The sequence below is a fragment of the Peromyscus eremicus genome, chromosome 5 (genome assembly GCF_949786415.1).
Source record: "Peromyscus eremicus chromosome 5, PerEre_H2_v1, whole genome shotgun sequence".
Classification (NCBI taxonomy): domain Eukaryota; kingdom Metazoa; phylum Chordata; class Mammalia; order Rodentia; family Cricetidae; genus Peromyscus; species Peromyscus eremicus.
In genome coordinates, this window is record NC_081420.1 from 13,454,922 (window position 1) to 13,471,633 (window position 16,712).

The window sequence follows — 16,712 nt, forward strand, 5'->3', positions numbered from 1 at the left end:
AAAAAGATTCTGCACCAAATTAAGATCCCACCAAAGATTTAAAGGCTCTGTAATTTATGTAAGCACTACTTCATGAATTAATATTTTAAATAAAGACTGTAGAGAAGAAAAGAGCCAGTGTTAGAATTCTTTTGGGGGGTGGGGTGGGGGATGTTACTACGAACTGAACCACTGAGCTCTATCACTGGGTTTCTTTTTACTACTTATTTTGAAACAGTATCTGAGTTGCCCAGGTTGGCTCAGAATATAGTTCCTCCTGCTTCACTCTCCCTCCCAGTGGCTGGGATTACAGACCAGCATCACCAAGCCTGGCTTAAAACTATATTTTAATCTTTCGCTGAATCAATTTCAAGGAAAAATATACCATAGCACCAAATAATAATACTGGAGTAAACAAAGGAAAGGACCTGTAGCTTTCAGTCAGAGTAATTTAAAAATAAAGAAAACTTAATAGGCCTTTACCGTTATTTAACAATCTTCCAAGTGGATTTAGGTATTTAAACAATGTTTAACTTTTTAAACTTGAGAATATTAGGAAAGAGAATACTGGAAACACTAATAAGATTTCTGTTCAGAATGCCTTTAGTTAAACATCAACAGCCTTTGCATGCAGATCATTGTTCTATAAAAGAGGCCATCAAGATGGCTCAGAGGGAAAAGCAAGCCTGAGTGAGTGAGTTGAATCCTTGGAACCCAGGGTTAAAGAGCTAACTCCCAAAAGTTTGTCCTCTGACCTCTACACAGGTGCCCAAACTCACAGACCCCTGCACTCTCTCTAGTAATAAATAAAATAAATGCTTAAAGTACCAACCGTTATCAAAAGGGAATAAAGAACTTAAAAACTCAACCTAAGAACTAGATTTAGAGACTGATATTCAAAGGGGAGCATCACCTTGAAGGCAGAGGCAGAAGGAAGGGAGTTAAGGTTATCCCTGTCAACAAGGTACAGGTTGGTTCAAGGCCAGCCTGACTTACACCAGACCTTGTTTCAAAATATTGTAAGATGAAACTGATACTCACTGAGGTTCACCAGTGGGGAAAGAATGGACAGCTATACAATAAAGACATCATCAGTATCTGAAGATCTCAGCTCATTTGGACTTTGTAGATTGATTTCTGCATAAAGCAGCTGAACAAAATATTTCAGATTTAACTAATTTCATCATCGCCACAGTTAAGAATTTTTCAGAAGGACAGATAAATCCAAAGTCAATATTTACAGAGAAAGAGAAAATGAGAGTTCCCACTAAGGCAAAAAAAAAAAAAAAAAAAAAATTGTGCCTCTGAGGGCAGGCATGGCCACACTGGGACACAGGAGAGCAGTCTGACCCCCTGGCTTCCAGTCTGTCTGGTACCTTCTTGCCATACACAAGGAACAATCCTGCTCAATAAGACAGAGCGAGGGCAAGATTCTTTCTCCCCTAAGTAACAGTGACCTGTTAGGACTGAAAGGTATTCAGGCAGCCACATTTAAGCACAGGAAGAGAAAGTGCTTTTACTTAATTTCTGCTTACCTACTCTGCCCTGAAATTGTGCTCAAACTCCCATTCCCCTCAGACAGAGGGACTCCCTCTCTGCACTAGTCCACCAAAATCTGACTTGAAACACCTTGACAATGCCTTTCCTACTACAGAGACCTGGGACTTCACCGGCCACCACTGAGTTTTATTCTTGCACATTAGATGCTGTTTTTAACTATTTTTCATTTCTCCTAGCCAGTAACATTCTCTCCTGGAGAGCTGGTCACAGGACTCAGGAGACACCCTTCCCTCCCAACAACCAGGAAAGAAGTAAACAGATGACCAGGGTGGGAACTCTTGGTAGTGGAGCCGCAGAAGTGACCCACGCTCTTGTAAAGAAACCCAAATAAACTCTGGTTCACAAAATCCTTTCTTTGGTCTGTTGGTATCCTTTCTTAGCTGGGATGAACCCATCTTTATATCTCAGGAAAAGCTGTGTAATACCATCAACATTCCATTTGCACTATCCCATCAGCCACTGGAACTTCTACCTGGGTTGCAAAGAGTTGTGCTTTTGCAGGCCATACACAAGCAAGGTCAGAGACAATCGGAAATGGCATGAACAGTGTTTGCCAGCAGCTTCCAACATGCTCTTGCTCTTCTCATTCACCTACTTCCTTTCCTAAATACCTGCCTTGTGGGCTTCCAACTCCAACCTAAGACACAGAGACCACTGTCTCCCAGAGGCTTCTCTGTTGTCTCCCACACTGTCACCTCAACTTGCTGTAACAAACCCTGGAAACACCCCCTCACCCACCTAGACTAGTGGTGCTTGCTGCTTCTGAATGGCTCCTTACCATGTGATTCTGGAATACCATAGACCAGAGACAGGCTCAGGGGCAGAGTGCTAGGTGTATTGGAAGTTCATAGTCAATCTCCAATATTGAAAAAAATAATAAAAGCTGCAACTGTTTAAACATCACCATATGGTGAATACCTGTACAGCAGACTATGACCTTTAAACTCAGCCTTGATTTTCTTTCATTTAACCCTAGCTACTACACTCAAAACCTACACAGTGAACTACTAGAAAAGTAATTATGGGAAAACTAAAACAATCTCTGCTTTTATAGTGCACAACCATTTTAAGATAAATTTTATCAAGCAAACACTAATTTTGAAGAACCAGGAGTATTTACTTCAGAGAGGCCAAGAACCACAGAAAACTGTTGGTGGCTGTAGTGGGCAAATTAACATCTCCACTCCAATTCATACACAACAATGTGAGGCTTGGGCAGAACACTCAAAGGAAGATGATGAAGAATTTAAAGAGAAAAGTATTCCAAAATACCAAGATCCCCCAACTTCCCCTAAGTAAAGGTAGCAGTAAAGACACACATGCGTCCCACAGATTCAACCATCAATGTAACTGAGGACTAAAAACATACAGTATAAACTCTACACTGCTATGAGCAGCATGATGAAATCCCACCCTAAGATGCCCAGAGCAGTCATTACTCTCTTTCCCACCTACCCCTGCTGCACACTAACTGCCCCACACAAGAATCACTTAGTAAGCACAGGGCTCTCCCATCTACTACTGCAGTACTCCCCTAGAGCTCATGTTCAAATCTTATTTTACTTAGAGTACAAATACAATGATACTTTCTGTTTGAATGTGCCAAAAAAAAAGTCACAGGATACTTCCTTTAGCAAAAAGGTAGAAGTTCTAGGCTTAAGGGGGGTGAGGGGGACAGCTGTATGTCAAAATTGTCAGGATCTGCAGTAAGACTGAATCTTCTGGGGCTGGAGAGATGGCTGAGTACCTAAGAGCCAGTACTGCTCTTGCAGAGGGCCCAAGTTCAGTTCCCAGCACCTACATAGGATAGCTCACAACTGATTGTAACTTCAGCTTCAGGGGATCTGATGCCCTCTCAGGCCTCCACCAGGAACCACACACACATAGACTACACTGTCACACAAACACAGTTATATGGAAATGAAAATAAAATCTTTTTTAAAAAAATCTCCAGTAGCCGGGCAATGTTGGTGCACGCCTTTAATCCCAGTACTCGAGGCAGAGGCAGGTGGCTCTCTATGACTTCGAGGCCAGCCTGGTCTACAAAGCGAGTTCCAGGACAGCCAGGGCTACACAGAGAAACCCTGGGGGGGGGGGGGGGGAGCACCCACAACCCCTTCGGTGAACTAGTAACAGAAAAACAGACTCCTGCTAATTTTGCTGCTGGATCTCAAACTGTACAAGTCAGTCCCAATCATGGGCATGGGAAGCACTGAACCTGTAGCCAGAAGGCTAACAAAAGCAGCATTTCCATCTGCTAACAAGTCAGTGCTCCAGAAGCACCGAAGCCATAAGAAGACTTCACCATGGGTCCCCTGAACTGCTGACATCAAGCAACCACCTACAGTACTGAAAAAAGGAAATTAAAATACATGTATTTCTATTTTCAAAACTCAAACACCCAAGAAGGAACAGAAACATATTACTGGGTCAGGGGGACTGATAAAGGTCCAATGGAAATGACATTATGACTTCTGAAAATTGTCCTGATTCCTGAATTACATAAATGTTCACAAGGATATGTGACACGGACACACACACACACACACACACACAAAAAGCAAACAAAAATACAGCAAGAAAATTACAGCAAGCAGCATGTAGTGGCCCAGTCTGTAATCCCAGAACTTGAGGAGTTGAGCCAAGAGGGTCACAAGACCCTGTCTCAAAAAGCCAACCAAGCCAGGCAGTGGTGGTGCATGCCTTTAATCTCAGCACTTGGGAGGCAGAGCCAGGCAGATCTCTGTGAGTTCGAGGCCAGCCAAGTGAGTTCCAGGAAAGGCACAAAGCTACACAGAGAAACCCTGTCTCGAAAAACCAAAAAAAAAAAAAAAAAAAAAAAAAAAAAAAGCCAACCAAAGGCTAAGAAAGACTATGGATTTAATGCAAATAAGCTATCGAACTGGTAGCACAACTGAAATTTTCTTTTCAAAGCAGCTTTTATTTGTGTGTGTGTGGGGGGGGGGGGTGATTCTCCTTCTACTGTGAGAGCTAGGGATGGAACTCAGGTTGTCAAGTTTACTGAAGAAGTAGTGCTTTTACACTACTGAGTCATCCTACCAGGATGCTAATATTTTTAAGTGGCTTTATGGTTTGGAATATCAACAATACATCCTATGTGGCTAAGTTTTTAAAGACATAAAAAATTGTCAGTCAAACAACCTACAGTTGCACTACTTACTAATTTTATTTTCAAACATCTATGTCTGTATTGCAGATAAAGCAATTGTATTGATATTGCTAAGACCACACATTTTAACATTAGAGAAAAAAGGATAAATTCAATGCAAAACCTTAAAATACTAACCTTGAACTGAAGGATTCCACACAGCATCAAAATGTATATACATCCCACGTCAGCCCAATGGAAGTGGGACAGTGCAAGTAGCACTAAGGACATAACAGAGCAGACAAGCCCTAAACTCCACTCCACCACTGGAGCTAAAACAGCACAGCATTTGGCAGAATACAGCTTGAACGCCACACATCTCATGTCAGGAAGCAAAAACCAAAACCGCCTAAGATTAACATGGCATGTCAAGTAAAAGCCCAATATGGTCAAGTTGGGGCAAACTGAAGAGAAAGAGTGACTATATAATTAAAACATTGGATACAAGGAAAGAGAAAGAAAGAGAACGAGAGTGAGAGGGAGGGAGGGAGGGAAGGGAGGGAGGGAGGGAAAAGATAGATCCATGAGTCTATAATAATCCAGAAGTAAGCAAGTAACCACCCCCGCAAGACTGTTGCAAAGTTTCTTTTCTGTTCCTGTGATAAAATACCCTTACAAAAGCAACATGAGGGAGAAAGGTTTGTTCTGGGTCATAGAGTTCAAGGGAACAAATGCAAACTAAGGTAGAAGGAGCTTGAAGCCCCCCGTTACTTAGATGGTACCTACAATCAAGAAAGAAAAAGATGAATGCATCTCTTTCGGTTCCCTTTCTCCATTTCTACAGTCCAGGATCTCAGTCAGGGACCCATGCCAGCTACAGTGGGTGGGTCTCCCCCACATCAATTAACTTAATTAAGATAATCTTGCACCAAACACAAGCAGCTCAGAAGCCTGTTTCCCAGGTGACTGTAGATTCTGTCATGGTGACAATTCACGGGAACCATCACAAATGGGAAAAAGAGTATTCTTTCCCCATCACCTGTGTCAGGACCCAACTCAAGCTAGTAGTAGCAATTTCAGCATACAATGAGACTGACAAAACCAACATTACAAACATAAAGCCTGGATTTTGCAAGCATGTAACTACAGGCAGAATGCCAGGTGTGGCAGTGCGAACCTGGAATCCCAACACTCTCAGTACTTAGGACAGGGAGGCAGGAGGAACAGAAGTTTGAGACCAACCTGGCTACATGAGATCCTGACTTAAAAAACAAAAACCCAGAGTATTTTTTGAAAACTTGCTAGTCCAACACAAAACCTAATCCTCAGCACTTAGAAAACTAACCTTTGGTCTTCCGCTTACTCTGCCAAAATGTGGCTAAGGCCCACATGGAATGGACCTCCTTTCAGCATGACATGAACATGAGTGAATCCTGACCTCAGCTGGCTTCACCACTTTTCTAAGAGGTCAACCCACCTTCCACTGCTCTAAAATATAAGTCTAGTCCGGCCCTACGTTAAGATGGCTTCTTGACCTAATAAATAAATATCTGGCAATGTGTGGAGACTTGTTCCTTTAACTCCCATACTTACAAGGCATAGGCAGGCAGATCTCTTGTGAGTTCAAGGCCTGCCTGATCTATATAGCAAGTCCCAGGTTAACCAGGGCTGTATAGTGAGTCACTGTCTCAAATAATACCAACTACATTCTACTACAAATAAATAACTACATTCATGTGAAATACAGTATTCAAAATCTGGCCCCAAATTTATTCTCATACAAATCAGCCACATGAAACCACAGGTAATGGATGATACATCACAGTGTCCACTGGAGTTACTATATGCCAGGAATTGCTGCAGGACATTTGATGGCATTGTGAAACTCAGAGATTGTGTTAATAAATTTAACCTCAGGGGGCGGAGCCAGCAACTAGCTGACAGGAATTAGCCATAGACAGGAGGGAGGAGCCAGGAATAGAGAAAGATACACACACAGGAAGGAGAAGGGAGGGACTTTAGAAATTCACTGTCTTTTATTTTGGGACCAGTGGAGAGATGCTTCTCTTGTTGGGTCTCTGACCAAAAAGGAAGGTCCGTTGGTTGCTTCTTGGCTTCTCTGATCTAACAGGTTTTCACCCCAACATCTGACTCCTAAGTCTTTACTGGTAAATGGAATGATAGAGACTTAGTTAAAATCTACATTTGGTGGCAGCTGCTGAGCCAGTGCCGGCAGGACAAGAAATCCCGGCCAGGCCATGGTCTGAGTGGCCAGTTGCTGTCAGCTGACTGTAGACAGTAGTTAAAATATCAGTAGATTCAGATGCAGCCACTAAACTGACAGAAAAACAAGGAATGAACTGTAATGACCCTTGGCCTATTCCTGATAAGGTACTTGTGCCTCCTAAGAGTAAAAGGTAACCTCTTCTAACTTTTAGCTGCAATTCAGAGCCTGGATAGATGGATAAATTTCTCCCACAGAGGACTATTAACTCGTATCAATGTCAACTCTGCTCTTTCTGTCCCCACCCACCGTGTGGACTTCTTTTCTTTCCTACTTAAATACTCTTGGTCCTAGTGTAGCACATCTTTCTCTTCTCAGATACTCATGAGCATGTAAGGCCATCACACTAAGCATATGCACCTTCCCAATAAACTATTAGAGTGGGGGCTGGAGAGATGGCTCAGAGGTTAAGAACATGGGCTGCTCTTCCAAAGGACCCGGGTTCAATTCCCAGCACCCACATGGCAGCTCACAACTCTGTAACTCAAATCCAGGAGATCTGACACTCTCACACAGACAAACATGTAAGCAAAACACCAACGTACATAAAAATAAATTATTTTTAAAAACTATTAGACTGTAAAGACACACCTCTTACCGTGTACTTAAGTCCTACAAGACTCATGAAAAAGACTTAATATTATATTGATTTCTATCTTACATTCATGGATGTTTTACCTCTACATACTTACACATTCCAAGCAGTGCCCATGGAGGCCAGAAGAGGGCAGTGGAGTCCCTGGAACTGGAACTACAAACCTTTTTGAGGGGCCACATGGGTGCTAGATACCAGACAGGAGCCCTCTGCAAGAGCAGCAAGTACTCCTAACAGCTGAGCCACCTCTCCAGCTTTGACTTAGGACTATTCTAAGTTAGGCACCCAATAAGGACTTAACTTAAACTAGACTCAATATTAAGATACTTTGAAGCAAGCTGTTTACTTCATCATAAAGACAAGGCACTAGTAACTGTGGCAAAGCTGGGAAGGAAGGGGAAGACCAACGCTGACTTGTCCAGCTGTGTGTCTGGAACTACACTGGGACAGGCTTCCTCCCAGTCTGCAGCTAAGAACGGAAGGCTTTAAAGTCTCCACTCTAGGTGTTTGACCAGTACTGCAGAGGTGGGTTCAACCCAGAGGGAAAGGTCCTGGCTTCCAGCCACCACACTCCAGAACAATGCTTTTCACAACACCAGGCTTCCAAACTGAACAAAACAGCTAGATAAAAACAGCACCTTGCAGCTTCTCATTTAGAAAGAGGGAAGAATATACATTTAGCTGAGAATATTTGTATTTAAATGTTCCTCAGCAAACTGAGAGTCTCCTAATGGGCATAAAGATATATTTCCAATCTCTACGTACGCCACAATAGGTCTGTGTTGCCTGAAAATTTAATCCTCCTGCCTCTTCCATCCCTTAGTGCTGAGATTACAAGTGTGTGCCATGCCTGGCTCCCTTCATGTATTTCTAACATACTAGAAAAAAATGCTGCAAATAATTAATGACGCAGTTAGTTCAGGTGTAACTGTTTTAGTCACCCCAAAGGTCAAACTCTATAAAAATAAAAAAAAAATAAAAAAAAAAAGTTCTTCCCTAGAGACTGACTCTTATCAAATGGTAAGGGTGAAATTCTGGACCACCCCCAAAACAAAGAGGTACACACAAATCACATCAATACTAACACCACCATTCCCAAGTAATGGGAGGCACTACTACCTAAGATACAGCATAAAGACAATCAAAAAAAAAAAAAAAAAGATGCCATGGTCTTGAAGCTCAATCTTGCATTAGGCTTCAGCAGAGCAGATTACAAATCAAAATGGAGTCACTCCTACTGAAGTTAGCCAAACTGAAACTAAGTTGTTATCTGACCTTCAGAAAAATCAGAAAAAAACAACCCAATTTCCCCAGCAGGCCTTTGCAATCCATATGAAAGTGAAGTATCCTCAGTTTTAATGCTTGGTAAACCCTGTCCTGAAGTGATCTGATGTGGGACTGGCTGTTTCTCTATTGACTTAACCAGTTTTCCACTTTGCAAAGGAACTAACTTTAAATCCACCAATCCCCTTCTTCTTTTGTTTTTCAGCCCTTTTGTGTCCCATAAAAGGAAGTCCCAAGGCCACTATGGCAGTACTTTTCAGAGTTTCCAAAATGAAAATATAAATTGTGACCCCAAGGAGAAAAGGACAGGCAGGGCACCTCATCCTGCAGGACAGAGAGCGGCAAGCACCTCAAGCACACAGATGTCCCCAAGTGTTACTGACATTCTGTATTGTCCTCTTGCTTGGAGCTGGTAATTAAAGGCACTATCTAGTCAGCCTCCTCTCTATCCACCGACTGGAGGCATGCAGGGAGGGGGCATGCAGGGAGGGGGGCAGGTCAACAACAGGAAAGAAACGCCTTCATTCCCTAAGCAATCTAAACAATCTGCAGTATTTGCGGAGAGTTACATGGTAGTCACTCTGTTTTAACAGAGGCTGAACCTGGCGCACAGAATGTGCAGAGGAATTGCTCTACCACTGATCTCTACCTCCAGCCTCCTTCTGACTTCTTGAAACAGGATCTTAATTAAATTACCCAAGATGGCCTTGAATTTCCAACCCCTGCTACCAGCCCTTGGGGTTACACGCCTGTGGTTGCTAGGCCCGGTGATAGTATTGTAAGTAATCTAGGGGTGACCAAGTATAAAGACTAGATGTGGAATGCAGGACAGCAACCTCACACTACTCTCTTGGCTATCCCAGAAAGTTTAGAGTCCATTTCCCTTGAACACTAAAAGTGAAATTAACTAGACAAATTCCAGAAATCAGAAATCAGTAACACCTATTAAAAAAAAAAATCTTAAGCAGGGCTCAGGATTAAGAACACTCACTGGCTGCTCTTCCTAAGTACCCAGGTTTGATTCCCAGCACCCACATGGCACTCACAACTGTCTAACTCCAGTCCCAGGGGATCAGAGCCCTCTCCTGGACTCCTTGGGCACCAGGCATACATGCAGTACACAGACAAACATGTAGACAAAGCACTCATAAACATATATTTCAAAAATTCAAGTATAAAAAGATGGCCCTTCATGATAGTGAGCTTGTACTCCAGGCTGAGACAGGATACTGAGTTCAAGTCCAATCTAGAGTACAAGAGACTTCTTACAAATTAATTTAGACTGAAAGCCCTTTTGCCTGATCCATTTCATATGCATTTTAGTAGGATTTTAAGCTAATTCCACTTTACTTATTGTAAGGAACACTACACATTTTTATAAACGTATCAGGCAACGTTAATACACAATTATCAAATCTGATATGAACATCCTGTAAATAAGTCACCAATTTTTCCCCTATGTTTCCACTAACTAATGCTGAAGGGGTGAAAAGGAAGGCTAAAGATGAGCCTCCTCTCTCTTTCCAAAATTTCGCCACCTCGAAAGTGTGCTCAGGCTGTGTAGGTAAAAATGTCTAAGATCGGGTTTCATTTTCACTGCCTAACAAAAGCTATGCAGAAGGCAATTACTCTCCATCAATCCTTTCAGGCTGCAGTTTCTTCCAGAAAATTCCAAGGAAAGTTACCGAGATATTCGGATTTCGGTACGGATCCCATCTTCCACACTAGTCACACTGAAATCCTTTACTCTTAAACGTACCTTGTATGGCTTTTGGATGCACACGATAAATAAACCTTTAAGCCAGGAGTAAGACTTCAAACAGAAATACCCTTACAAAACCCAAAACCCAATTCACAGATTATAAAAACCAAATCGATATAAAAACAATTGCGTAAACAAACTTTGTGATGCGCATGCAACGACGTGGATGACTGAAGCCATTTCTCAACCCGACACCCCCTCCTCCCGGAAAGGCCCAGAACGCACCATCCGTGCAGGAAGCCACCAGGGACCGCGACCCCCAGCGCTGCGCAGTACCCACACCGCACTTCCATCCCGGCGCATTCCGGGAGGCAAACCCAAGGTCACGCAGGCCCGCGCCCCGAGCCCCCGCAGGCAGGGCGTCACCAGGGTGACCCGCCGCGGGGGTCCCGCCACGCCCCTCCCCCGCCCGGTTACGCAATGCCGCCGCCCCCGCCCCCCGCCCGGCGCGGAACAAAGCGCGCGGGAAGCGGCCGCGGGGCTGGGGCAGGGACCCCGCGAGCGCCATGTTGGCGGGGGCGACGGGGACCGGGCGGGGGCGACGAACAAAGGAACTCCCGCACGCCCCGGCCCCAGCCCGCCGCGCCCCGGCCCCACCGAGCCCGGCCGGCAGGGGGCGCTGAGGGGCGCCGCCCGCGGACAATGCGCCCGGGGCCCGAGGGCTGCGCTCACCTGGGTCCGCGCGCCGTGAGGCCCACCCGCTCTTCCCTCAGTCCTGCGCCCTGCCCCACGCGCGTCTCACCTGCCGGCCGCCGAGGCCGCCCACGGGGCAGCCGTGGCTCGCTCCTGCTCCCCGCCGGCCCAGCCCGAGCCAGACGGCGCCTCCCCACCCCCGCTCCTCGCCGCGGCCGCCGCCCGCCCCCCGGCCGCCACGGCGCACGCGCACTGCGCCCGCCGAACTGCGACGGCCGCGCCGCCCCGGCGCCCGGCGCCGCCGGACGTACTGCGCAGGCGCGGAGAGGAGGCGGAGCCTTGCGGCGAGGGCGGGGCCTGGCGCTGCTCACCTGGAGGGTGGGGCGCGCACCCGTGGCCGCCAGGTGCGCGCTGGGAAACCGCGGGCCGCGCGCAGACCTGGTCTCCCTTAGGAACGAAGCAGGGTCAAGAAGGCGAACGGCGAGCTGCGGGCGCCCGGGCGCCAGCATTTGCACTTGCACAGGAGGACGGGTTTCAGGGACTGTCCTGCCTCTTTGTCCTGGGACGTTACATCCGCTGTCTCGGGGCCTGGCTAGCTGCGGAGAAGCGTGGGGCTGGGTCACGTGACCATGCGCAGCGCAGGTGCGCTCTCGACCCTGCAGAGCAGCCGCTTAGGGCTGCGGGACGCGAGCCCTTTAAAAATATGAATGGGCTCCCCAAGCTCCCTCGAAGACACACCGCCTTGCTGCACGCCGCACTGCGCAGAGGCCGGGAAGCTTGGCTCTGCTGCAAAGCCCAGGGCCTCCTGCAAACACGGCTGAGAGCACCTGCTGCAAACACCTGGCCTGGCCTCTCTGCAGCCACTGCCCTAGAAGTCACCCCCAGCTCCTCGCAAGGCTGCAAGCCGAGACTTCGCACGATCGCACGTGAATCCGTGCGACTTCGGTTCCAGTTAAGACGCCTTTTGAGGATCTGCTTGGCTGTGTGCGAAAGAGGGAGAGAGGAAACATCCAGAATGGTTTGGTTTGGGGGAAGGGGCGGGAGTCGAGTGTCGAACCTGGAGGTTCGTCTGGATCTCATCCAGCCTGGCGCGCTCCTGTCTCTTAACCTCCCCTAGCCCAGTGTCTGGAGCCAGGCGGTCACCGACCTGGTTCCTCGAGTGCTACGGCACTGCCTCATTGTAATAAGCCTCCTGCCAGAGTGTTGTCAGGTCGAATTACGAGACATTATTGGAAAGCCCTTTGCGCACTACAAACCTGCAACACGCTTGTTAGTTCGCAGTGCTCTTTGCACACCTTTTTTTTTCTTCTTCTTCAAAATTGATGTGTGCCTGCTCAAATTAAAGTGCTTGTCTCGGATGACACTCTTGGCAGAAGCAACATTGTCAACTGACCGACAAGAGGGCTAATTTCAGTAGAGACACAGCCAGCCTCGTGAGCATTGAGAGATGATTAGCTTTTGTTGTGTTTAATATTTGGTAGTGGAGGCTGACAGGAACAAGGAAGGGTGTGATGGGAAGGAGACTGGAGTGGTAGTCTGGAACACTTCCGTTTCGTTGGTGAAACGCCTGGGTTTCTCTGCTGTATTAGGGTTCTCTAGAAGAACAGAACATATGTATGTGGGGTTTATTAGAATAGTTTTCAGGCTGTGGTCCAGCTAGTCCAACAATCCAGTAGTTGTTCAGTCCACAAGGCTGAGTGCCTCAGCTGGTCTTCAGTATACTCTGGAATGCGAAAGAAGTAGGATCTAATGTCAGTGAGGCAGTGGGCTTGCTAGTGAGAGCAAGAACAAGCAGGCAAAGACGGCAAGCTTCCTTCCTCCTTTAAATAGGCTGCCAGCAGGTGTGCCCCAGATTAAAGGTTTCTCTTCCTGCCTCAAAAGATCCAGATTAAAGTTGAATCTTCTCACCTCAAAGGTTCCAATCAAATGATTTAATTAAGCAAGAATTCCTCATGGGTGTGCCTAGCCGTTTTTTTGGGTTTTTGTTAGTTCCAGATGTCAAGTTGACCACCAAGAATTGACATCACATCTGCCTAGCAGTATTGATATTTGGGACCTGGTAGTTGGGAGGACTAGAGTTCTGGGTTGTTCTGCTTGAAGCAGGGTCTCACTGTCTAGCTGACCTAGATGTGTTAGGTAAGCCCAGGCAGGCCTTTAACTTAAGATACTCCTGTGTAAGCCTCCCCAATGCCTGGCTGGATGACTGGATTTTAAGGATGATTGCCCTGTGCTCAGTAGGGTGGCATCATTCCTGGTTTCTACCCACCTGAGGTGCCACTAGCAGACACTTTCCTCAATGCTGACCAACCAAACCCTCCAAGCCTTACCTTCTCCCGTCTTCCCAATCCCTGGTTTAAATTTGCCTCTACTGATGGTCTTCAGCAAACTGTCAAAAATATGTAAGCCGCACCCTAGAGCTGTGAATGCCTAAACTGGATCTAGGGGCAAGGTTGGTTTGTTGGTTTTGGTTTGGGGGTTTTGTTTTTGTTTTTTGTTTGTTGGTTGGTTGGTTTTTGAAACAAGGTCATAGCTCTCAGGCTGGCCTGAACTTTTTTATGTTGCCAAAGACCATCTTAAACTCCTTCCTCAGCCACATGCTTCCACCTCTTAAGAGCTGGGATAACAAGCATGTACCACCACATCCAACTCAGAATGGACTTTTGCTGGGTGGTGGTAGCACTCAGGAGGTAGAGGAAACCTGAGTTTGATCTGGAACCCACATGTTGAAAAGCGAAGAACAGCATCTGAGGATTGTCATCTGACCACCACACATCACTGCCACTCACACTGACCCATATCAAATAAAATTAAAAATCTAATAAATTCTAGCTTTGCTTCCTACTGGCTCTTCTTAAGTTTCTTCTCACCAGTGAAGTCAAGGATTCTGCTTTACATTCCTAAGGGCCGTTTTGGGATAAGTGAATTCCTTGGGCTGCTGGCAGCTGTTCTGGGCTGTTTCACCTCCTGACAAGGATTCTCATGGTTAAATGATGACCTACAGTAATATCCCTGCTAGCTCTGTGACTGGCACCAGCAACTATACCCCTCTCACTAGAGGATCTTGATATGACAGTGGTCTCACAGGAACAGAGACAGTTCTGTTGGGCCTGCACAGGTACTAGGGACAGAATTCTTAGAGCCACAACCAATACACTCTTGTTAAACTAGGCATGGCCTATACCCACCTTTATGCTAAGGATAAATAAGTTTGGCCTAAAGCAGCCTAGCTTGATGTGTGAACAAGGTGTAACCTAACCTGAGTATGCTCCTGTTTACAAGCGAATCTCAGTCATTCCCCAGCTGAGCTTCCACTAATTGCAGACTACTAACTGAGCACACCAAGCTCTATAAGGCAAAAGTGGACTCTAAGGTATTCTCTGTATGGCATTGCCTTCTCTCTAGCCACAAGCATAACCTGGATATATGGTAGGGCCAGGCATGCTGAGCCAACTTTGGTTCAGAATGGTGCTTGGTTCTAGACCCTCTGTCTTGCTCATAGGCTGCTTGCTTGATTGCCTTTTCTGACATAGAATCTCATAGTCTAAGGCTGTGCCTCAACTCATATAACCAAGGAGGATCTTGAACTTCTATTGCAAATGCTTCTCTCTACCCTCAGAGTGTTGGGAATACAGGTATACTATACCACACCAAGTTTATTCACTATTGGGGATGGCTCCTGGAACTTCATGAATGCTAGGGAACCTCTCTGTCAACTGAGCTGCTTCCCTAAAGATTTTACCTTTAGCAATTCGGAGTTTCTCTAACACTCATTACAAGGGCAGCATGGGGTCTGTGGAAGTCATTGGGTCTCAGGCCACCATAGCCTGTCCAGGTGATGAAACAGGTCAGAAGGCCGCAGTGGAAGAAACTGGGATCAGACAGAATTGAGCATAGCCAGCGCTAACAGGATCTTCTCCAGGTTCTTGTCACACTTGGTATCATAGGAGGCTGAAGGAGGTTAGGATGTGTGTGTGCCCAAGGCCTTGTGATGGCTAAAGTTATGTGTTAGGTTTAAACTACTGTGCTTAACAGATCTATAAAACAGAAATGCCTCTAACCTGTAAACCCCACTTGCCCAAGGAAAATAACTTCCTGGAATGCTGGGGGCTATTCATGTAAGGTAACAAGCCACCTGTTTTTGCTTCTGTAAAGAAGCTTGGTTGCCCCAACTGCACAGGATGTGCTTGAGCACACATAGGCAGAAAGTATGTCAGGATGTATGCTTGCCACTGATTGGACAAAGGTAGGAAGTATGTAGCCTTAGAGATTTGCCTTTATAAGCCTCTGACTAATGTAATTTAGTGCCATTCTCTGGGAATCCTGGGTATGGACATAGCCAGTATTTATTGTCATGGCTAGTATTTAATAAAGCTTGTTTTAAATTTGGCTCAAAACTGTGGTAGTGGTCTTATTCTTGCCTGATAAGATTAACAGACTATTACCTCAGTCTCCCAGGTCTTTTCCTGTAAAGCACCCTTGTTTCTATCCTCTGGTGTCTACATTGTCCAGATCAAAGCTTTGCTGAGAGAAGGTATTAACCCTGGATTTCCCCCCAGCTGCTTACTTACTTTTCTGTTGCTGTGATAAAATATTCCAACAAAAGCAGTTTAAGGGAGTAAGGGTTTATTTTGGTTCACAGTTTGAGGTACGTTCCATCACAATGGGGAAGTCTGAGTGGAGGGAGCCTGAAGCTGCTGGTCACAGTCAGGAATAGAGAGCAAAGATCCAACCAAGAAATGGTACCACCCACAGAGGACAGATCTTCCCACCTCAGTTAACTTAATGTGTCCAGGGACATGCTCAGAGTCCCATCCCCCAAGATTCCAGAGTCTTGTCAGTTGACAGTAACACTAACCAGCCCGACTTTGTATATCCTTGAGAACAGGATACACTGTGAACCTGAAGTCCCTCTTCAAGTAGGCTGGCTGAAACTAGTTTCAGTCTAAGATGGCTGCCAGGGTGATATCATACAACCTCTAACTTCATTATAACCCCATCTGCATGCAGACAACATACCTCCAAAGTCACAGTAGTTAACAATTGCCATGACAACAAGGAAGGAACTATAAGGAGAGAAAGAACAGGTTCTGAAAATTTCCAGAAAAGATAGATATTCCTCCCTTTACTAGTCTATCGTCCTAAGGGTTGAAAAGTTGATTTGAGAGATATAGACACATTTTTAAACGGTCAGATATAGGGGTGAAAACGTGAGAGATCAGGGAAATGGGAGAAGCCACAGCTAACCTTATCTCACCAACTCTGCAACTTCCAAAAGGTGAGCTACTTCCTGTCTACCCACACCTATATGCCTTGCTGTTCTGCCATCTGATTTTCTCTCTCTGTCCAGCTACATCACTTCCTCTTCCTGCCCAGCTCTTTCACTTCCTGTCTGTCTGTACAGACCTACAGACCTCCATGGTTAACTAGTGTTAGAATTTAAGGCATGTGCCACCATGGCTGGCTCTGTTCCCAATGTGGCCTTGAACTCACAGAGATCCAGACAGAT

The 16,712-nt window shown here is 45.8% G+C and overlaps 1 protein-coding gene across 2 annotated transcripts in view; it reads right to left on the reverse strand.

The window, feature by feature from the left end:
• Spin1 (spindlin 1) overlaps positions 1 to 11,418 on the reverse strand; it is a 49,673-nt gene extending 38,255 nt beyond the window's left edge. The window contains exon 1 of one of the 2 annotated variants that reach the window (XM_059262952.1): positions 11,316 to 11,418. The gene's annotated coding sequence lies outside the window, so the exon portion shown is untranslated. Of the gene's footprint in view, positions 1 to 10,798; positions 10,929 to 11,315 lie in introns of those variants that run through there. The other variant, XM_059262953.1, reaches the window with a different exon arrangement.
• Between the last annotated feature and the right edge of the window lie 5,294 nt (positions 11,419 to 16,712).